At 42.3% G+C, this 24033-nt stretch overlaps 1 protein-coding gene across 5 annotated transcripts in view; it reads left to right on the top strand.

The window, feature by feature from the left end:
• NEXMIF (neurite extension and migration factor) overlaps window positions 1–24033 on the top strand; it is a 236603-nt gene that overhangs the window by 198850 nt on the left and 13720 nt on the right. The window contains exon 1 of one of the 5 annotated variants that reach the window (XM_030576018.1): window positions 21639–22488. The exons of the other annotated variants lie outside the window; for them this stretch is intronic. The gene's annotated coding sequence lies outside the window, so the exon portion shown is untranslated. Of the gene's footprint in view, window positions 1–21638; window positions 22489–24033 lie in introns of those variants that run through there. 5 annotated transcript variants of the gene reach the window in all.

Genomic DNA, 24033 nt, shown 5'->3' with positions numbered 1-24033 from the left:
AGTGTATAAGTTCCTTTATGGGGAGAAAGGACTGGGTACTAAAGAGCTCTCTAACCTAGCAGAGAAAGGCCCAACAAAAAACGACGACTAGAAACTGAAGCTAGAAAAATTCTGATTAGTAATTGGGTGCAATTTTTTTTAACAGTGAAGATAATTAACCATTGAAACAAACTATCATGTGAAATGGTGGATCTCTTGATGTCTTCAAATCAACACTGGCTGCCTTTCTGGAAAGTATGCTTTAGTCAAACATGAGTTATTGGGCTCAGTACAGGGGTAACTGGATGGAATTTTATGGTCTGTGCTACACAAGAGTTCAGGCTAGATGAAATGGTCCCTTCTAGCCTTAACCTCCATGAATCTATGAATAAAGGTGAAATTTTGGAGATGATCTTTTAGGAGAGAGAATGAATTTCTGAATAAACAGGTGCATTTGCTAGACCTGAAGTATTTGGCTTACATTGCCAAGACTAATAGCCCTAATTCTTGCTTCAAAATAGCAGACTGCAGGGAGGATTTTGCAATTGGGGAGGAAAAGATGGGAAAAGTTCCCCCAAATGAGCAATTTGAGAAATGCAAAGAATGGAATACCCAGAGGACTCAAAATAATGAAATTGGGAGTGAGAAGATTCTCTTTTCTCACCCAGAGCAACGAATCTAGGAATCACGTTAATATAAAGAATAGTTTGAAGTCATATTCCTCAGAACTTGTTAATGCTGTGGTTTTTGGGGGGATGTGTGGGGTCCTTCAGAGAAATAACAAACATTTACACACTTTGGCAGTATTGTATTGGGGAGAATTGAGGAGAAGATTTCTTTAGCAGCATCAGATTATAATTTTGATTTTAAAAAAAATCAACACCTGTGCTAATAAAGAAGAATAACAACTGAAACACTTTAGTGACTTCATGTATTTTTGCAAGATCTATTTGCAGCTGAAAAAAATCACAAAAGAACAGAGGCATATAGGTCAAATTAATGGAGAAAAGTCTAGTAAAATTATGGGAGTTGAAAGATTTCAGGCAATATTTTTACTTAACTTAGATTCGTAGAAGTTGGCAATAATAGAACGCAGTTTATGGCAGACTTTTGACTCAGAGAAAATCAAAATGCAACATGGGACGCACGTGTTGTCTCTTTTTTCTTATTCTAAGCTGGAGTTGTCTATTTCTTTTTATTTTCTCTTTGAACGTTATGTGCAGTTGAAGCATAGAACAAGTAATTAATAGAAAGTAATTGTAGTGCTTTTTAATAAAATGAACCAACTGAACTATGTTGACTTTGTAGCTATCATAAACAGCTGGGTCTCAGTGGGTCATTGGAAGGAGGATGTTAGCAAGCTTTACATTATGTGGAACATGGAGTAGCTTGCTTTCAATTCAGACACGTATTTCCTGTCATCTTACTGGGAGGTACACAGGCACGCACAGGAAAACATGCCCCTTTGCTCAGTATGGTTATACTGTGTTTTTATCCACCCTATATGCTTGTGTGTAGTGATACCTATTTGTACAAACTGTAAGATGTAATAACTATATTAAAACAAGAAGTATCTTAGCACGTCTGTACCTGGAACCACTTGCTTCATGTGTAAGCATGAAAAATACCTTGAGTTCAGCTGGCATTGTAATAGGTCCTTACTGTCCTAAATCATTGTCTAGCATTGAGATATGCCATTAAACAGCTGCTTTGTACCACCCAGAGGTGGCTAAATTTCAGTGGTGGATGAAGTGATTCTTCTATATAAATGTATAGAATGTGTGAAGTGTTTTGGGGTCCTTTTGGGTGAAAAGATACTATAAAAACTTGAATGGAGTTAGGCCTTAGGGGAAGAATACTATATTCATTAGATACTGCAGGAGGCTTTTATAGCATGTGTCTTTTCTTCTTCCAGTGCTCCGTAACTTCACCTCTTTAATCTACCTGATGAAATCCTGACCCCACTGAAGTCAATGGGCGTTTTGCCATTGACTTCAATAGGACCAGAAATTTCAATAGGGGGATGTACTGTCATCTCCTTCCACTTCACTTCTTAGGAGATGACAGTACATCCTCCTGCATCACATTAATTTTCAACCCATTTCATGCAGGGCTTCACATAATGTTAGCAAAACAGAAGTTAGCTTGTCTTTCAAGAGCAGATTGAGCTAAAGTTTGGGTCTGAATCCAGTCATATCCACAGGCCAAGAGGAGTTCAAGCCCAGTGTTCTGATTCAGGCCCTTTCTTTTTATCTGTTCCTTGTCTCAGCTAGTTCAGAAACCAGAAGCCCTTGAAACTTGGTCGGGGTCTCTTTTGTATGTTACAGGACACCTTTAAATTGACAAATAAAGATGCATCATCATGCTTGCATTTCATACTTCTTTTGTGTTTGCTTCTCTGCCTGGAGACCTGCAGCAGTAGATAAGGGGTTAAAACCTCCTCATGGCTCTCCTAGTTACCCCATCAGGACTGTTTAAAAATTAGCTTTTCTTCACTTAGGGCAGTATAATTAGGATACAGTAGTTGTGGGAAATTATTTCACAAAGTGACTGCATGCGCTTGTCCATGCACCCTCGGGAGCCATGCAATTATGCATACATAATTCTACTCTTTGAATATTGTCTCTTTCTCTGCATAATTTCTCTCTATTCATCTTTCCAGTGTCCTTCTGAGATAAACTTAGAAGTCTCCTCTTTTGGAATTTAAAAACCGATCCTATGACTACATCTTCACTATTTACATTTAAACCAGAAGCCATTCATTGTGGGGAAAGTACAAAGGCAAGTAGGAAAAGACCTTAAATAAAATACCACCACCACAGTACTCAACAAGTTCTGAAGGTAGCACTGAAAAAATATTGCATTCTTATTCCGTTACCAGGAGCACTAACCCTGAGCTTTCTAACTCATTCGTTACCTAGTCCTTGCTCAGAACTCCCATTTTCCTTCACTAGGAGTTTTGCCTGAGTAGGGACTTGATAAAATTTATCAGTTCCTGGCAGAGTTGAGATTGGAACCCTGTGCCTTCTGCTGTAAAAACACATGCCTCTAGCTTTGACAGAAATAGCTGGGGGTCATTGTTCTTTTCCTGGGGCCAGCCCCAAAAGGTAGTGTCACACTCAGTCAGTCATACACAGTTGGCATATTAGATGTGTAATAATTCAGAAAGTAAACTGCTATCTAGTGAAATTCCAGGTTTTATTGCATAGGAAAATGTCCATGGTTTTCATGATACTTTGGAATGGTGACCCTAGTTTTAAATCCATAGCCTAAACTAGTTTTCTTCATTTCAGCATGTGAAAGCTCAAATGCATACTTAAAAATGGATATTTGGGTGGCTAAATTTCAGGTTGAGAGCCCAGATGGAGAGCTAGGCTGTCTAAATGAAGTGTCCTTGTTTGATGTTTGTGCTCAGCGTATGTGAGTGTGTAATACTTAGGTTATGCACCTTCATTGTCTCTAGAACAAACACCCAGCAAACCAAACAGCTTTGGACCTTTGCCTAAGAATGCTCTAGATTTATTGCATGCTGTGGGCCAAACTGACCTTTTAAGTGCATCTGTACCTTTTATCTCTAATATCCTCTTTATGTTGTTCTTGGAGGATTTATTGCAATGTGATAAACAAAACAAAAGGTAACTTCCAGCATCTTTCTACTCTCTGCAGAGTCCGTTTATCTTTATAAACTTGCTACTGACATGATGCAATTTCTCCCTGTGCTGTATACCAGTGAAGTTGTGATAAAAGACAACACATTGAAGGGATTCTTTGTCATACTCCTGAATCGTATAAAACTCCCTTTTTCCCCCAGTGCCAGAAGTAAGCTGATGCTTTGCAATTATACTCACACTTGATTTCATTTTTTCCTCAGTAATTCATGTTCCCTATTGTACCCTCACTCATTCTCAGCCTTTCTCCCCCCGCGCCTTCCTCTCTCCGCACTGAAGCTGTAACTGCTTCCCTGTGGTCTTAGGAGAAGATAGTGTTCTACTTCCCTAAGAAAGCTCATTGTGTAGTGTCGTGAAAAAAGGTTTAAACAACACAGGGGAATAAAGGCACCACATTTCTCTGAACATTTTTTTAAAAGGAATAATATATAAGCTGCTAGGAAAGGGCAAAAATGTCTCCTGCTCCTCTATAGTAATGTCTGTGAGGCTGTGAATTTCTAAGGAAATCTGCTTTTTACATACAGGACTGAAAGCTAGACTACCCCACCTTCAAGCCTTTGCAAGTCTCTGTGTTAGTCTCATAAATCTAACAATAAGTCAGAGGATTTTTCCCAAACTGCAAAAATCAAAGCTCTCAGTGAAGTAGCATAATTGCTTGATTTTTTTTTTTTTTTTTTGGTACAGACTACAGCAATCTTTATACAAGAAAGTCAAATGATCCAGATGATAACATGTAAAATACCTTTTAAACAGAGAGGGGCATATTCTGCTCGCAGTTATGTTGGTGTCAGTGGAGCTACTCCAGTGTTACACCCTTGTAAACTTGAGGAGAATTTGGACCATAATTTGCAGTAGGATTATTGGAACCAGGAATGGTTGTAGTAGGTTGGAGGGGGCTTTAAATTGATGCAACATTTGATTTTTCTCTCTTTGTATCTCTATAGCGTTGCAGCTTGGAGTGATAAATAGCAGGCCAGCCGTGTGTTGGGGTCAGTGGATAAACTGAGGAACTATAGCATACAGTTTGACAGGTGACAATTGTTCACCGCTAGGCTTTAGTCCATGTCATGCATCCTCACTAAAGCAGTTCCCTTTAGTGGAAGCATGGAGGAGAGTCTTGATTTGTAATTTATACTCAAAAGAGTTAAAAAGGTGAAAATGAGGGTGAACAATAACGGTCCATATAGGATGGTGTCAGTTTTTGACACTGCAGCTTGGCATAATGTAATGGCACCTGGGAAAATAGCATAATTTACTTTTCACCTTCTTTTTGGACACCAAGAAATGTTACTCCAAAGGTTTGTTTCTTTGTATGTGAATAACTCCTCTTCATTAGTATCTTTATCCACAGCTTACTCTAATAAATCAGATTAGAAGGGGCACTCTCTCATTAAAAATCTGAACCCCTTAGATAGATTTTAAAACTTTCAGTTTTAATAATCTAATTTTCTTTTCACCATTGAGGCTGATTGATTACTTTTTGCACTTCACTGATCTTGGACAATGAATGTAGACCAGTTCAACTTTTGATTCTCATCAGTTTCTAATCCGTGTTACTTTCTGGCTCTCGTGTACTAGCACAATGCTGCATTTTTCAGGTTGAAAACACTGGAGGGGGAAATTTAAATTAAAAAAACTGTTTTAATTGAAGCTAATAAATACAAGATAAAGTGTTCTCTTGATATTAGACGTTGTAAAAACCTAGTATTTATTAAGCCTAAATTTTGGATTGAAATCTATTCAAGAGTGTTTCTTAAACGTATTACGCCTACTAATACATGTACAACTTGCTTCTCTTAATAAATATACATGGTGCAATCCTAAGCATGTTTGTGTGAAGCAAAGATGTTCTCCTTAGTGTAAAATTACAATATTATTATATGTTTGAAATAGCATTGCAGCTATTTACATGTGAGCTCTGAATCTCGTTTACCAACAGTATTTTGAATTAATATGGTGCCTTCCGTATGATTATATTAAATTTCTTGATAAACAATTAATCTTCAATATGAGGAAGGCAATTAGTATTAGCCCCACTTTACACAGTAGGAAACTACAGTACACAGAGGTAGTGGCTTGACTAAGGTCACAGAGAAAGTACAAAGCAGGAGTAGAACCCTGATCTCCCAGTCTCATGTCTTCATCAATCCTTCTTCCCCTCTTTGTCTAAGGAAGGCACAAGAGCTGCAGAAATATCATCAGAATTTGAACAGGTAATTGCAATGAACTCTCCAAGTGTGCATGCATGACACACACTTACACAGGAGATTATAAAATGGGATGTTATACTCAGCAGTGAATAGGTCTCACTCAGTCTGTGGGTGTAGGGAGGTAGTAAACTATGGTAGTGATTGTGGGAGTTTAAATACATTGGGCAAGTCCTGTGATTAATTCCACCAAAGCCAATGGAGGAGATGCTGTGGTCGGTAGTATCCCTTGAGTAAGAGCAGCAAGGGTTGGCTTAGTGTATGGCCATTTGCTTAGCATGGTATTATCAGAAAATATGGAACGATTTAAAAAAAAATCCCATCCAACTATTAAGTTCATGTTAGATCTTGGCAGTACTTCTGCAAACCCAAATACTGATTGAGGGAGAACAAGTTGAATAGCATCGTTTAAAGAGGGAAATGCCGACTTGCCTAAGATGTCGCATTAATTAAGAGATGGTTATAAAAGTGCAGAGCCCATTATAGTGAGTTGCAGCATCTCCAACTAGACTATAAAAAGTACTTTCTGTGCTGAATCTTGGCAAGCAGGGGCTCTGCCTGGGAAAAGATGCTGGTTCACTGTACAATTTTACAAAATATAAATAAATTCAGACTTAAGTTTATTATTAACTGCCTTGATCAGGTCCTTTGAGGACTAAAGTCTCTCTTTAACCTATGGTGTTATCTGTCCAAGGTTGACCATGGGCCTCAGATCATCTCTTCAGATTCTTTGCTAACAATGTTATTCTTTAAAATATGGACCCAGACTACTGGCACTTCAGTTTCTTCAGTGTCTTCGAGATGTTCCTCATTTTCATTTTGCTCGTTGACCTGTTTATCTAGGTTTGTTGTGCTGTTTTTCCCCATGTGTTCGCAAGTGAGACTTACATACGTATGCTGGAAGCTCACCAAGTAGTTGGAGTATCTGCTGCATATATGTAGTGTAATGTAGCTAATGTGTGCATTGCACGCATGTGCGTGCGCGCACACACACTACATATATGCAGCAGATATACTGGGAACGACTCCCCAAGTAGATGTGTTTGCAGTCCAGCCTTCTAGTTGCTGTTCCAACTGCTTGCTGAGTTTCCAGGATACCTGCTCTATATGTTATAGATGTTCAGATGTCAAAAACCTTCTTCTTTTAAGCAGAGAGGGTGCTTCCTTTTCATGCCACATTCAGCTTTGCAAAGGCATCTCTCTTCATCTTCCCAGCTTGAAATAGCATGTATCTGTTTTAAGTAATACAAAAAAAGTTACCTCCAAGCCTCCATGGAAGTTGGCTAGTTTGATTTATTTATTATATTCCTCTAACCTCAGAACATTTTTTATGTTAAAATTTGTATTCCACAAGCAGTATTCCATTATTTGTCTCCATTATGTTAAACCCACAAGTCTGGCTTCTACGAGGATGCTATAGGTAAATGCCATTGATAATATCTCGTTAGATAGTAGGTAAAGATTATGGATATTTATTTATTTTGGTTTTATTTGCTTATTTATATATTTTATCTAACGTATTTAAGTGACCCAAGGCAATCTAGGTTTGTACATATCCAGTCTATGTAACTACATGTTCCTATCAATGTTACCCTCCTTCTCTTTCCCACATTTCTTTAGATTGTGTGTTACAGCATCTGTTGTGTCTTGTCATAAATTAGACTGTAGAATCTGCCCAGCAGGGATTGTCTCTTACTGTGTGTTTATACAGCACTAGCACAACAGGGCCCAGATCCTGTTTCATGTTTCTGGGTCCTACTATATTACAATCATAAGCAAGAGTGAAAAAGGGATGGGCAAGAAATTAAATGGCTTAAGGAATTTAACTGGGAGTACAGGGTAGGGAGCTAGGCCCCTCCTGCATTTTAATCCCAGTTTTGAAATTGACTTGCTATGTGGCTTTAGGCAAGTCAGCCTCCGACTCAGTTTCCCTGTTTGTAGGATGGGTTAATTGTATTTACGTATATACCTTACAGGAATGTTGTGGGGATCTGTTATTTTAAGCCTGTACAGTACTTTGAAGTGCCAGGTACTATTAATTTTGAAAAGTAGCTAATCCAGCAACTGCCTTTCAGATAGATTCCCTAAGGCAATGGTCCCCAACGTGCGCCTGCTGGAGCATCTATGTGCGCCCACATACTGGCCAGCAGACAAGCATCCACTGAAATGCCGCCAAAAAGCGGCATCATCAAGAGGCGTCGCCACTGAAAAGCTGTGTCAAAGAGGCATCGCCGCTGAAAAGCGGTGTCACCAAGAGGTGTTGCTGCCGAACTGCCACTGATTTTCGGCAACGTTTCGACGGCGATGCCTCTTGACGTTGCTGCTTCTCAGCTGCATTGCGGCGAATGCTTGTCCACCAGCCATGGTCCTTGGTGGCTCGTTGTCTGGTGTCCGTCACTCTGAAAAGGTTGGGGACCACTGCCCTAAGGATTTTACTGGAGTATTGATGAGTGAGGAGAATAGTGCAAAACTGTTAGAACACGTGACCCTGCTTCAGCCATGGCATCACCTGTCACAGTGACTTCAGTAGGACTATTCGCATGCTTAGCTATATGTGTTCTTGAATGCTTTGCTGTACTGGGCCTTAGTGAGTGTTTGTGTTTGATATTCTTCACCATGCAAATCTGGTTCTCTTATCCATTATCAGTCATCTGATTTTGAAAAAATGCAAGTTTAACACACGTTAATAGATGTTTAAAATACTTTTTAGCGCATCAGTCACTAAATCCTCCTTTCTGTTATCAAAATTGATTCTGGTTCTGGAATGGGATTAAGTGATAGACATCAAAATTCAACATATTTTTGTCATTTCTCCAGTTGCCCCTTTGGTATAAGGGGATAAAACAGAACTTTATTTTCAGCACAAACAATGAACATAAAGTTGTCATTGTTCAAAGCATTTCCTCTGGAATTTAGCATGGATTGACAATGGTTTCTACTATTAATTTACTTTTCTGAACATTCTGAGTGATCACAAAAATTTCAAGAAAAGTAGATGTGCTATACGCTTATGTTTGACTAAAAAGAAAAATTCAATATGGAGTTTTCTGGGAAGGAGTTTTACTTCTCTGAATGCATAATGTGAAATCTGGACACTGTGATAACTAGGACGTGCCAAAGGCAGTCAAACCAGAGTTCTTTTTTATCACAATACTCTTTGATTAAGATCATTATAGCAACTGGTAGCAACACTACGGTTACGATTGAGTTGGCATTTCTGCTTCATTGGGCTGCAACTCAGTGTTCAAGCTGTCAGCCCAGATGCAATTTTTAAAAGAAAATTCATACAAAAATGGTTTCAATCCATGGAGCTATTTTAGAGTTGAATTTTTTGAAAGGACAGATTTTTAATCTGTTCCAGATTTTATTTTATTTTTGGTTTGAATAGAAAGCTTCTAAATTTTAAAAACTTGAAAATGTTCAGGAATGTATTGCTTTAAATAAGCTTCAGTAAACCATTTACAAAAATAATGATGATTATTATTTATTAGCTGTCCTATGAAAAAATACACAAGCAGAGAAGAAGGATTTGGTCCTTTTGTAAAAAATGGAGACGGTTTTTTTTTAGAAAATGTACAAAATCTAATTTGAAACATTATCAAAAAAAGTTTTATTTATTTTGACTGTCAATAAAAACAGGCTGAATTAAATACATTGTCCTGCAGTTTTAGATCCCCAAACATAATGAGACTAGAAAGTGAAACTGACAAGCTGAGTTTCACTGAACTGAGTGAAATGTAAAAAGTAAATAAACTGGATAAATGTTTAAAAGTAAATAATACTATTGTAAACTGCCAGATCATTCAAAAATCATGAAATTTAATCATTTTTTTTTAAAAGTACATTTTGGGTACTTATTATTTGCCTTCTTTTTTTTGAGACTTTAAGGTTACATTTGGGTCATGTGTTCATGCTTTTCTCTGCAGCCACAAGGACTAGAAATGTACTTTTGTTTTAAAGGAAAGACCTGATTCTCATGTAACTGCTTGACTCCAGGAGCGGAGTCTTTAAATGCAACACAAAATATGAAACTAACAATAAAATCAAGAGAGCTAATAATTCTGAAATTAGATACTTAAAAATCTTTCGCTTCTGTAGTGTTGTTAGATTGTTAACAGAGTTGAAAAAACTGAAATACTTTGAGTTACAAGTTGACAACATCCCTTTAAATCCTAGCATAAATTGAGCAGTACTTCACCTCTCATACCCAATCATATCTTAAGAGTGAGAGTAAGGAGGTCATTTTCCCACCAAGCTACACAAAGAATACATAAGGGGGACATAGTAATGAAATAGTAGCATATCAGCGCAATGGGGAGCAGCAGCAAATATACTCTGATAGCACAGTAGTAGCAGTGACCTAATGCCGCTGAACCACTTCAGCCCAACGATCCAGTCACCATCGGGAGGAAATACTGCTTGCTGAAAGGAAAAGGAAGAAAGCCTGTCAGTATAGTGGAGTTATTCTTTGGAGATGCACCATGTGTGTAGGGTGATCAGGTCTGTCATAAACAGATAAGTAAAAGTTAATAGAACAGAAGTACTTCATATCTCTTTTGCCTGTAAAGGGTTAACAAGATCAGTGAGCCTGGCTGTCACCTGACCAGAGGACCAATCAGGGGACAGGATACTTTCAAATCTTGAGGGAGGGAAGTTTTGTGTGTGCTGTTAGAATTTGGTGGTTGTTCTCTCTGGGTTCTGAGAGTGACCAAACATGCAACCAGGTTTCTCGCCAATCTGTCTGATACAGGCTCTTATATGTCCAGAATAGTAAGTACTAGGTGATAAGGCGAGTTAGGCTTATGTTTGTTTTCTTTATTTGCAAATGTGTATTTGGCTGGAAGGAGTTCAAATTTATATTTTGCTGAAAGGATTTTAATTTGTACTTGTATACTTAGGCTGGGAGGGTATTCCCAGTGTCTACAGCTGAAAGACCCTGTAACATATTCCATCTTAAATTTACAAAGATAATTTTTACTGTTTTTTCTTTCTTTAATTAAAAGCTTTTCTTGTTTAAGAACCTGATTGTTTTTTTTTTATTCTGGTGTGAAATCCCAGGGGACGGGGTCTGGATTCACCAGGGAATTGATGGGGAGAAAGGAGGGAAGGGGGAGAGAAAGGTTAATTTCTCTCTGTGTTAGGATTACTTTCTCTCTCAGGGAGAGTCTGGGAGGGGGAGAGAGAAGGAAGGGGGAAGGTGAATTTTCCTCTCTGTTTTAGATTCAAGGAGTTTGAATCACACAGTGATCTTCCAGGGTAACCCAGGGAGGGGAAGCCTGGGAGAGGCAATGGGGAGGGAAAGGGTTTACTTTCCTTGTGTTAATATCCAGAGGGTCTGGGTCTTGGGGGTCCCCGGGCAGGGTTTTGAGGGGACCAGAGTGTACCAGGCACTGGAATTCCTGGTTGGTGGCAGCGCTACAGGTTCTAAGCTGGTAATTGAGCTTAGAGGAATTCATGCTGGTACCCCATCTTTGGACGCTAAGGTTCAGAGTGGGGAATTATACTATGACAAGGTCGCAGGAGTGAAATATCAGGACACATTGGGTGAGTGGAGGAGAGACAGACAGACGCAGGTGCACAGCCCCGAGCGGAGCCAGAGCCATACTGGTCTGCCTGGCCCTGTGCTACCAGTGTGCCCCTTCTTCTTAGGGGTGGGCCCATGCTGCGAGACACAGCTCCCCTGCCCAGAGCCCCCTGGATCCACTATGCCCAGCGCCCCCCTACTACCCTTCCACCACAAATGCACAGTGCTGGGCAGACACACCCTGCCCAGCGCCCCCCTGCCCACAGCCCCACCACAGCTGCCCAGCACCCCACACAGAACCCCACTCGCCAGTTTCCCAGTACACACAGATTTCCCCTTGCTCCTTTCTTTCCTCCCAGTGCTCTTCATCACAGCTGCACCACCACAACTACACAGTGCCCCACACAGACCCACACTGCCCAGTGCCCTGATACACACAGATCTTCCCCACTGCCCAGTACCCCACAACAGGCCCCCACTGTCTAGCACCCCAAAACACACATACCTCGCCCATTGCCCAGCGCCCTCCACACCCTCACAGCCCAGCACCCCATACACACCTCCCAGACACTCACTCCATCACACCCTGCCCCCTTCCCTGGCCTCACTCACCAGCCCTACTGGGAGCCCTCTGGCTCCTAGAGTGAGAGCAGCAAGGGGAGTCTCCAAACTCTGCACGTGCTGCACCCTCCACAAGCACGAGCTCCAGGGCTCCCATTGGTTGAGAAAAGCATCAATGGGAGCTGCCAGAGCCACGGAGTGGGACTTGCAACGGCCGGCAGCACGCAGAGCCCCCTACCCTAAGAGACAGAGGGACCTGCCGGGGGCGAGATGGAAAGTCCCAGCGATGCTCACCTGGGGCAGCTCCTGTCCCGGGAAGCATCCGGCAGGCTGGTCTCACTGGCTCCTAGGGTTGCGGGTTGGATATGTGGGGCTGGAGAGCTCTCTGCCTGCTCCTGGCGCCTGCAGCTCTGCCCCTGCAGCAGGCGGCGCTCCTGAAGTGGTGAGCGGTGGCACCACGGCTGCGGTCTGGACGGTCCCCAATATCGGGACAAAGAGCATCCTGACCGATGTTAAGATTGGGACGCGGGACAAGTCCCCTAAAATTGGGATGTCTGGTCACCCTACATGTGTGACACTTGTATTCAGTACTGTATGGTAGTGTACAAGGGCTTGGCCACGCAGGGAAAAAGCAGGACAGTTAATTTGGATTAACTAAAGGTGTGAATTAAAAGTAGACTAGTTAGAGTGCATTAAACTCCTGTGTGGACAATCTGATTCAGAATTAAAGGGACCTTAATTTTGGCTTAGTTTTAAATTATACCAAATTAAGCTTTACCAGCAAATGTGTAGGGTTTGACCTAAGATTTGATCCATTGTAGCCAGTATTTCTTTGATGCCAGTAAACAGATACAGAAGAGTAGCCTTGTCCCAAACCATGTTATAGAAGTATTGTGATTCTTGGCAACTCTCTGCCTTGGTATCCTCACCAGCAAAATGGAGATAACATCCCTCTAAAAGGCATTTTATGGAGATGAATTAGTTAGAGCCCAGTTTGTTCCTGAGTTCTGCATGAGGAAGACACACTCTGATCTCCTTTGGCCCATGAGAAAGGGCAGAGGCCAGCTATCTCCACTTCTCTATTTCCACTTCTTTCTGGGACCCTGCAGAGTACTCTCTGTGGGGTTTGGAATGCACGTAGGAGGGCACGGCAGAGCCACACCTCTCCCTACAAACCATTGGGAATCTGCAAAGGGTAACACACTCTGAGGCTGTACTGCTATTTATCTGGAGTCCCTCCATGCTGGAGAAGCCTCCTTTAAGGGGAGTTTGTAGAGGAGGCCACCTCTTTATGGTTTCCTGGCAGCATTTGGAGCACACTGCCAAGTTGCAGGAGAGGGAGTGCAGACATACAGGGCCTCCATGCAGATTGCAATATTCTTCTGGCAGATCCCCAGCTTCTTTGGCAAGTTGGCAACCCTGTATACCCCCAACAGAAGAATTTGAGGAAACTCAGTGTGAAGGGAACCTCAAATACTTATCCTTCCCCAGACTCTTCAGCTATGGGTTTACCGTGTGGGATATACATCGACTTTTATGGCCAGGTAAAAGATCTTTTCTGGGTGCATTTTACATCTTCATTTTAAATATATGGTGGCCACAGATCTGCACCCCTGACTCTCTAATTTGTGCCAGTGATTAGGCAGGTTGAAGCAAAAGTACCAAGATCGGTGCCTGCTATTCAAGTGTGGGTGCAAAATCGTGGGTGTCACAAAAACTCAGTTTTCTGAAAATATTCCCCCACTGCTTTGAAAATGTAAAACATTCTGTGTGCCCTAAGCATTATAATGACTGAATTGGTGAGCAGCCTTTTAGAATCTCACAAAACATAATGGCAGAAAATATCGAGGCACAAGTGAGCAAGATGAAGGTTCCAGAGCAAGAAACCTTAACTCAGCATTTCCTTGGTTTTCTCAGTTTCTGTCTCAGTGCTAATGTTATTTTAATATAGTTACATGGCTTGATTTACCATGATTAGCATAGCAATTTGCAACACATTCTTCAAAATTGCCAATCAATTTGAGCTCAGAATAGATGAAAGCCCCATATAATCAGCTGCTACCATCCAAAAAAAACAGTTCTGAAAATCTGAATGAGGACTTGAGTTGTTTGTACAGTATTTTGTATAACCCAGCAGCCTCCATAATATCCTCAAGGCCTCTGCCTCACAGGCCCTTTAATTGAGGATAGGTGAATAAAAAGGTAAGCCTAAAAGGCAGTATGAAAAAGTCGAGGTATTGTATGGATTTTGTGAAATCCCTTGAAGTGCCTTGATTCTGGGTGAATGCTGCCTCTGAAAGAGCTTTCAAAAACTCATCTGGTGGGAAAGCTTCATAAAAAATACAGCGTTGTGAGCTCTCTATCCCTGCCTCTTCACAGACTTTTTGCTGGTAGGGTCCTCTTTCGGCTGCCATGGTACCAGAGGTAGTTTCTTTCACACCTCTCTTTTCCCAGCAGCAGCAGTAGTAATTAAAGGGGAGCTTCTTGGGCCATGACTACCCTAACAGGGACTATAACAGCATAGGTATGGTGCTGTAGCTATGCCGATGTAATTCTGTAGGCCTACATCAACTTTTCTTCCCTTCACTGTAGGAATACCACTTCCCCAAGTGATGGTAATAGATTGATGGAAACATTCTTCCAGTGACCTAGCTGTGTCTGCCTCATGGGTTAGGTAGCAAAGCTACAGCACTCAGGGATGTGAATTTTTCACACCTGTCAGCATCATACCTATGTTGACCTACATTTTAAGTGTAGACTTTATAGGGCTTCTCATGGCTCTTCTCTAAGCCCTCCCACAATTTATCAACATTCTTCCTGAATTTGTGGGCACCAGAACTGGACACAGTATTCCAGCAGCAGGTCTCCTCAGGGCCAAGTGCAGAGTTAAAATAACCTCTCTACTCTTACTTGAGATTCCCGTTTATGTATCCAATGATCACCATTTTGGCCACAGCAATGGAAGCTCATATTCTTTTGTTAGGTCTTAAATATGTGCACGAGACATATAAAAACATCTACTTAGAGTTTAGAAGCTGGATTTTTTGTCTCCAGATTTGGCCATTTGCATTAGTGGCAATTTCTCTATCTATGAGCTACTCAGTCATGCACTACAGTACAACAGCACCACACAGCCACTTCTCAGGTGAGTTTTCATCATGAGACTAGAGGCTAAAGGCCTGATTCGTCCTTACCTTGCACCTTGTGCTGTCACATTACACATATCCACAGTTACCGTGTGTCATAAACATATAGCTAAGGGTAGCGTAAAATCCCACCTTTCTCTGTAAAGGGTTAAGAAGCTCAAATAACCTAGTTGGCACCTAACCAAAAGAACCAATAAAAACCCCAGGGTCTGGTCTGTGCTCACCTTACTCTCAAGCCTCCCCAGAAAAGGGGGTGAAGGGGCTTGGGGGGATATTTTGTGGAAACAGGAACTCCAAGTGATTCTTTTCCTAAATCTTTGTCTAACTCACCTGATGGTAGCGGCAGTACGCATCAAAGGACAAAAAAAAAATGTTCCTTGGAAAAGTTTTTAATCTAAGCTGGTAAAAATAAGCTTAGGGGGTCTCTCATGCGGGTCCCTGCATCTGTACCCCAGAGTGTAAAGTAAGAAGGAAACCCTAACACCTTGTTAGCTGAGTGAATGGAGAATTCTCATTTGGTGGCACATTTGTAAATGACAACAGAAAAGTGCAAGATGATGGAGGCCCCTAATGTTTTACTCCATCCATCAAAGGTTTCCTCATCTTGAAACTAGTGTCATGCAGCCAACCTCCCATTAATGTAAAAAAGGGTCCCACAAAAATGTTCCTGTGATAAAATTCTGTTTACATTATGGCCTGATTTACATATTAGACTATTGTGAGGATAAATTAGTTAAGGTTGGTGTGGTGCATTGGAAATGAAAACTGTTAGGTAGTGTCATGTGTATTGCTGTTAGAAAATGTTTGCTGCATATTAGTAGCAGTTGTCTGAATCCCTGGACACATGGAGTTATCTTGGCTACTCTCCCATTCAGAGCCTTCATCTAGGAGTTACATTCCTTCTTCCATAATGCCCGTTTATACAGAGCAATATAAGTTTGGGAAGAGGGGGGTGGGCGGAAGCAGTGGTTTGACTGTGGCTCCAGTGTGCTCTTTGTTGGAGGATTACTAATGCCCAATCACCAGGTAGAATCAGCCTTACTGGTCTGCGTGTCATGATTACTCTGTCTTTGAAGCACAGGCACATTTTCTTCGCAAACGTTTAGTCTGCGCTATTCTAGCAGATTCAGTTTTACTGCAGATGATGAGTTAACCAAGATCTTATTTTGTTTTTCCAGGGGAACCAGCATGTAAACTTGAATTCACAATTAGTTTAACATTTACTAGGTTGCTTTCAGTTTGTGTTTGATGCTATCTCTACAGAATTCTTTGTGATCTGGGGCTCAGAACTTCCTCCAGCAGTAAGAGGGGATTAAAACCATTTTTAGAAGCATCTTTCACGTTGTTTTTAAATTTATTTATATATTTACAATCCCTATGTTTGCATCAGTGCTGCTGACTTACCTAGAATATTGTTGTAAACCCAATGCGAAGTCTCCTTGAGATTACTTCTTTGCCAGCCTTAGAGAAAGCTCAGCAGAGACAAATTAGTTAGTTTTCAGCCAACATGCAAAAGCTTGCTTTGAGTAAAGCCAGATACTTAGAAGTGGGAAATGATTTGCCAGTGTAGCAGCGGCGATGTAAGGCATATACAGTACACGCTTCATATTTCTATTCCATCATTTCTTGCTCTGCACCAATACTATGTGCATGGATCCAGATTTTTATTGTTACTGAGGAATGATTCTTTGGCTGCCTTGAGTGAATAAAGCTGCGATGTATTAACTAATGTCGGGCACGGCGCATTTATCAATTTATCTTTGCTATGGTGTTGCCTGTAGTATTTTTTCCTCTGTACTCTAAACACTGTTTAGTGCTGCAGGCAGAACCAGAGTCCTTCTAATGAAACAATTACAGCACTGCTACTCAATATGCAAAGACTAACACCTCCAGCAAAAGCTGATAAATGCCTTTGTTTATGATTCCCACCCCTACCCCTGCCCTGCTTGTTGCTTTATATAGGGAGAGTGGTGAAATTTACTGACTTCCTCTTAGTTTGAAAAAGTTTAATCAAACAAAAAAATAATTGATGTTGAATGACAGTCAGTGGGGGAGAAAATGGTTATAGGACCAGCAGAGTGTCAGTGTGAACTAGCTGTGTGTGTGAATCCACGTAAGGTACTGATGATATGATGACAAGGGGACTATACTAAGGATGTTTGCCAGCTCATTGGGAACTGTCTACTCACCACCAACACAAAAAGGAAGGTGCTGTACTAGCCAGGCAGGCATTTTAGACAACTAAGAGCTCTCTCAGGCTCAGAGCTTAACAGTAAACTGTGTACCTGTGGCTCATGAAAGATAATGAGTTTAATGCATCAGACATCTCTTTTGTTTCCTAAATCGAAGGAGTCTAGACCCCAGAAAAGGGCACTGCCCACAGAAGACATAGCCATGATGTCACTAGTTCTCTTGCTGTGAAGAGATGAATATTTTTTGACTGGCTGGGCTGCAGATGGTTAGGATGGACATATAAATGTATATGCTTTCACACACACTGTAGCATACATAGTGATACTGGAAATTAGCCATTTCGTGAGACTAGAAAGGTGGTCTGGAAATCAGTGTGGTCTAGTGGTCTTCTGGGTCCTACTCCCAGATCTGCTGCTGTTCTGCTGTGTGTTCTTGAGCAAGTCACGTCACTGCTTTGTGCCTCAGTTTCCCCCATCTGTAAAATGGGGATGATACTGTTTTCCGGCTCCACAGGGTTGTTTTATGGCTCAGTTCATTAACGCAGGGGCCACTTTTTGAGATTCTCAGATCGTAGTATTATCATTTGGGGATTCAGCAGTGGATATGACCAATATTCAGTGACATGCCTATGATTGTGAATGAAAGGAGGCTGATGAGGAGGCACTCAGATTCACAGAAAGGAATCTCACATTGTCTAAAGCTAGAGCAGTACCAGAGCATTTGGATTCCACTTCTGAGACCCAGGGGTGAATATTTAACATGCAGAAAATGTTTCAGCTACAGGGTGACATCTCCACATCTTCTTTCAGTGATATCCGAGACTTAACTAAACATTGCTTCCCAAGCAATTGAGGCAGCTGTCCAGATTCTCTCCTCCCTTCCCCTTAAATATTTGCATTCCACATTGTTACCTGGATACAGATGGCGAGCTGGACTGATATCTTACAGGCCACAATCTGCCCTAACACAGTATTTTGCCTTAAAAAACAGACTTTGAAATCTGGCTGAAGCAAAATTAAGTGACACATCTCTCTATCTCATTATGACACTTTCATCTAGTTGGGTGAATCGCCAAGGCACGTAAATTTGTGAATAGAGCTGTTAGGGAATTTTAAAAAATGAACCAATTCTCAAAAGCAAATGTCCACTGCTTTATTAAACATGAATGGAATAAGGAACAGAGAGAGAGAGAGTGTGAAAAGCAGCCCTGTAAGAACACTTCTTGGTTTACAAATGCAGGGAACCCACTAAACAAATCGGCCTGCACATGTGTTTTAAAGACAGTTTTTGTAGGGAATTTTAATTATCATGAAAGTTGTATGGTTAAGCACGCAAAAGTCAGGAAATGCTAAAGTTAAAGTGCACCGCACAACTTGAACTCTGCTCCATCATGTGTCTGTATTACAAGGGCTTGGGTACCCAGACATACAGTTTGTAGCGAGCTACATTGTGAATCTAGCTCTCACTAGCTTGGCGTGGACTAACTGTCCATGTGGAGCCTGCTGATGCACATTAACGGTTCATTAGTTTGCTTTGATCTAGTCCAGTTTTAAGCTAGTTTAAGGTAGATTCACACCCCAGCTTGCCCTGAACTATATGTTCATGTAGACAAGCTCTATGTTTTTAATTACACAATTGCACACTATTTCCTCAAATAAAGCAACATTTTTCTGCATCATGACATACAAATGTGTAGCGTCTGATCTTTACTGACTTAGTTTTTATAAGATCTGATAAATTCTCTTCTCTCTAAGGCAGGGGTGGCCAACCTGTGGCTCCAGAGCCACATGCTCTTCAGAGGTTAATATGCGGCTCTTTGTATAGGCACCAACTCTGGTGCTGGAGCTACAGGCGCCAACTTTCCAGTGTGCTACAGGGTGCTCACTGTTCTGCCCCAGGCCCCGGCCCCACTCCACTCCTTCCCTTAAAGCTCCCAACCCTTTCCCTGAGTCTGCCGTGCTCTTGCTGCCCCTCCTCCCTCCCCCCAAGCCTCCTGCACACCACAGAACAGCTGATCACGGCGGGCAGGAGGCGCAGAGATGGAAGGTTAGGTGCTGATTGGCGGTGCTACTGGCGGGTGGGAAACCTAAGGGCGGCGAGAACTGACGGGGGGCTGCTGACATGTTACTGTGGCTCTTTGGCAATGCACATTGGTAAATCCTGGCTCCTTCTCAGGCTCAGGTTGGCCACCTCTGCTCTAAGGTGTGGATTTCAATCATTTTGTTAGCATTCATGAATTTACCTTACATACCTGATTGCAAAGGAATTTTCAGTCAGCTGCATAGCCTTCTTCAGATTTAGTTCAGGGGATAAGACTGTGAAACTACCTTCCCTGTAAATTCTGTTGGCCCAACTATGTCATCTAAACTGAAGCTATTTCTCTGTGTTGAAAGTATGCATAATCTGATGACTATTGTATGCATTTCCTGTACAAGATTCTTGTGGATTCTGTTTGTCTGGCATGCACACTGCTGCAAGATGCTTTCTGTGTGCCTAAGGTTATAGGGAACAAATAGGATATTGCATTATTTGAGAAATGCTACATGATCATGTAATGAAAATTATATCAAATCATGAGTCACAAGTATAGCAACTTTACACACAAACAGCTGTCCTGCTTTATAGGGTTGTCTTCATGCTCCAGAATCACTGCAATTCAAAGCTGTGTATCAGCTGGCTTACGGTGCTCTACCATGCAGCCTATGGCTGGACGAAGCTTTAACACAGATATGCCGGCTACAGAGATTAGTGTTCCTAGTACACTGTGTTCATCCTGATCTGAATGGCTGGGCTAAACTGGATGTTACAACCTGTATTTTCGGCAGTCTGAATCATCTTATTAAATATGGGGGGGTGCAATCTGTTCGATTTTATTGGGTCCTCTGGTTCCTGGCAAGTTGCTGGGGGAAATGTGGGTACCTCTGTTATAAATAAAGCCAACACCATTGGTAAAATAAAGCAAGCAGAAATATTTCCAGTTCCAGGGCATCCATTTTTATTTCTTCCACCTCTGTTAGGAGTGGATTCTTTTATACTAGGCATTTTAAGGTACTCTGGAATGGAACAAATGGCAGACTGAGATCCCCTGTCTATTGGCAATGAAAATATTAAATATAGTCACACATAAGATATCAGTTTATTATAAATATCAAGGATCAAGTAGAATACTTGAAGTCATTGAAGGATGATTTTGACAGCCTTAGAAATTAGAAGGAAAATAAGGTCATTCAGTTTGTGTGACTGGGCCTGGGTATACTGGTTCTTTGAATACAAGGTTACTTTGGAGTTCAGGGTTGGTAGCTGATTGCCCCAAGATGCTCTCTGAAGAGAATTCAGTATCCTGTTTCTTCCACGGGAACATCTCCAGATCCAGCAAAGGGGTTTGAAGTTTGATTTGCTTGGCAGGTGGCCCTTGCTACCCTTTCAGCTAACCTAGCAGGAGGTATAAAATATGCTGACTTTGCTTAGGAAGGGAAAGTCTAGGAGAAGGACTCCAGCCCTCATAGCTGGGAAGGAAATGTATCTATATTTTTGACTGCTTTATTTCTTTTTTCACTTGCTACAGTTTAATGCCTGTGGAAGAAGCACCTGCCCTAGAGCCCTAGCTAGAGAGAGCTTTGCAATTCGTGTTTTTTTTATTCTGTGAAAGGCCTAGTGAATACAGCACTCCAAGAAGAGGGAAGACTTTGTTATTAATGAGAACACAGCGTGTGCTATGTCTGTTTTTACTGTGGGGAAACCTGGGCTCTCTTGCTCTGTTACTTTACAGGGTATAAATATCTTAGAGACATTTACTTGGTGTGTTTTTTAAAGTAAATGTTTTCATTCAAAAGTATCCTCATTCTTGTAAGTCCTGTCAGAGGCTTTGACATGTAATTAATTTCTCTGGAGCTTTTCTCTAAGACCTAATTGCACATACAAACCTCACTCCACCACTTGCACTTATTTACAGCTCTGTTGCAGAAAATCCGATCTCCCATGGTGGTGTTTTTTTCTCCTCCTCTCCATAAAAAAGATTTCCCTCAATTTTGGCTACTGTGTCTCTTGCAGCCCTCGCCATCCACAACAAACACAAGCAGTGGACACTTCAATAGGTATTTGAATATTGGAATTGCTATGCTGAGTCTCATCTGAGGGCTACTGACCCGCCATATATTCAGCTTTAAACTAAAACCCTGTTGCAGCCTTAACTATGGAGCTATCACCACCCCATCATCTACCTACCTAGTTTTGGCCTCTGTGTGTATATAGGTATGTGTATCTTATCTCTAGTTATAAAGCTGATTTGATAGCTATAGATCAGTTTCCATTTTCCAGGCAGTTCATACCCACAGTAGAATATTTATTTTACAGGATGGATTTTTCCATGCTTGGAGGTGTATTTGGCCTCAGAGGATAATGCTGGCACATGGGAAAGTTGAGTCAGGAGATCCGCATCGAGCTGTGGACATATATATCAGCAGGCAGACGCTAGATGACATGGCTATTGGTTTTCTTTATCTTCATCCACTGTACACACTTGCAAGACATCCCTGAGACCAGCACTGCTGTGCCTGAAAATACTGTGAGCCAGATCACCCCTCCTCCCATTGTAAAACCTGCTGGAGGGACCTCGGCGGGAGGAGGGAGAAATCTCTCCAAAGATCCCATTGCATTATTTGTCCCTAGTCAGTCATTTGAGAGAGCAGGTTTTGCCCTTTGTGGAACAGGCCGCAGGGCCCAGCAGTGAACCTGGAGAATCCTTGAAGATCTACAAGAGATCAGGGCCATCTGTGCAGAGGTCTTTTGCCCATGAACCAGTTCTAACACCGGGCAGCCTCCTGCCCAATCAACATCCAAGGACTCCCAGCAGAACTGGGGTTTCCACAGACAAGATCACATAATCCCAAGCAATCTCATATGTTTCTGGTGAATCACTGTGGCACCAAGAGCTGGCTGGAAAAGAGGTGCTTCCTTTGCCCTGGCATGCCTGCTCGTGCCACTAACCTGCCCATTTCCCCTATTGGGACACTGGAGCCTTGGAGCAAAGAAGTGGCTGACCCTCCCAGTCCGAGAGGGCAGTAGTCCTCTCCATGTGTATATCTGTCAAGGACACTCAGGCGCTGCACTTGGGGAAACAAGTGCCTCACTGAGTCTAGTAGAAGAGAAGCAAAATAAACTGTGGCATCTTCATGAGGAATTAAGCAAATGGACAGATTCTGCTCTCTCACGTGCGTAACTCAGTAGCATTTCAGTTGAAGTCAATGTTGTTTCACCAGTGTAAAACTAATACTAGTAGGAGCAGAATCAGGCTCCACATGTATAGTAACTCATAACACAGCTAGCACTTTAGGCCTTCAGATTACCTGGTAGGTGACAAATGTAGAAAATAGTCCAGATATTTCAATCTTGTAATTTGGAGGTGTTTCTTCCTCTGCCCTAGATTTGATTTCAGCCCCTGCAAAATAAGTAGATGTAGATTTTAGCCCTGCTTTCTGTTAAGTTTGTAGGAAAAGGAACAAGTGCTTCCTTGAAGGAAACTGATCAAAGGATTTTTCTACACAGTAAGATTCTATATCCATTGCAATATCGCTATTGCCTATAAGACAGAGAGAGGCTGTAAGAGATGAATACTATTTAGAGAACATTCTTTGTGAGACAGCAACACTGAGCCTGTCCAACAGAACTTGACCTCAGGAATATTCAGGGGTGAAAGTAACTTAAAGGACTTACCGGTCCTTAGGAGGGGGCGGGGCCTCAACTGGAAGAGGTGGGGCCTTTAAATACCCAAGTGCTTTAAATCAGGATTTAAAGGGCCTGGGGCTGGGGCTGTGGTAGCAGCAGCTGGGAGCCCCGGGCCCTTTAAATCACCCCCGGAGCTACAAGCTGCAGAGGCGGCTGGGAGTCCCGGGGCTGATGTAAAGGGTGTGGGGCTCCAGCTGCTAATACCGCAGTGGAACCCTGGGCACTTTAAATCACCGTCAGAGGGAGCCCCGGCCTCTAGCGGAGCTTTAAAGGGCCTGGGGCTCTGCTGCAGTAGCGGCAGCCGAGAGCCCCGGGCCCTTTAAATCACCACCAGAGCCCCACCGCCGCTACCCCAGGGCTCCAGCAGCAGGGCTCGGGTGGCGATTTAAAGGGCCCCAGAGGGTAGCAGCAGTGGGAGCCCTGAGCCCTTTAAATCACCACCCGAGCGGTGCTGCCGGAGCCCCGGGATAGCAGCAGCAGCAGCCGGGGGCTCAGGCAGTGATTTAAAGGGTCCGGGGCTCTGGCTGCCACTACCACCCCGGGCCTTTTAAATCATCCCCGGAACCCTAGGGTAGCAGTGGCGGTGCTCCGGCGGCAAGCTAAAGGGCCCGGGCCTGTAGCAGTGGCTGGGGACGATTTTAAAGGGCCTGGGGCTCCACCTGCTGCTGGGAGCCCCAAGCCCTTTAAATTGCTGCCAGGGGAAGCCGATCCGCCCCGGTACAGCGCACCAGCTCTTGCCAGTACGCCATACTGGGGTGTACCGGCTTACTTTCACCTCTGGGAATATTGCTTTCATATCTGTCCATATTCTGTCTTTGGAGTCAGCTACCTCCACTCCAGGAATACCAGTCCACATAAGACTTGTTGAGCATCCCCTTGGTTTACAAAACAGAAAGAAAAGCACATTCTGGATTTTTTTGATGATCTGATTTGGAGAAGAACTGATGGAAAGTTTAAATAGGAGAATCAGTTTCAGATGTTACATTATCATTTTAGCCCTCAATTCAATGGCTTGCAGCTTTCATACAGCT

The sequence above is a fragment of the Gopherus evgoodei genome, chromosome 9 (genome assembly GCF_007399415.2).
Source record: "Gopherus evgoodei ecotype Sinaloan lineage chromosome 9, rGopEvg1_v1.p, whole genome shotgun sequence".
Lineage (NCBI taxonomy): Eukaryota > Metazoa > Chordata > Testudines > Testudinidae > Gopherus > Gopherus evgoodei.
The sequence above is the reverse complement of the archived record's forward strand: the minus strand, read 5'-3'. Positions and strand labels throughout refer to the sequence as shown.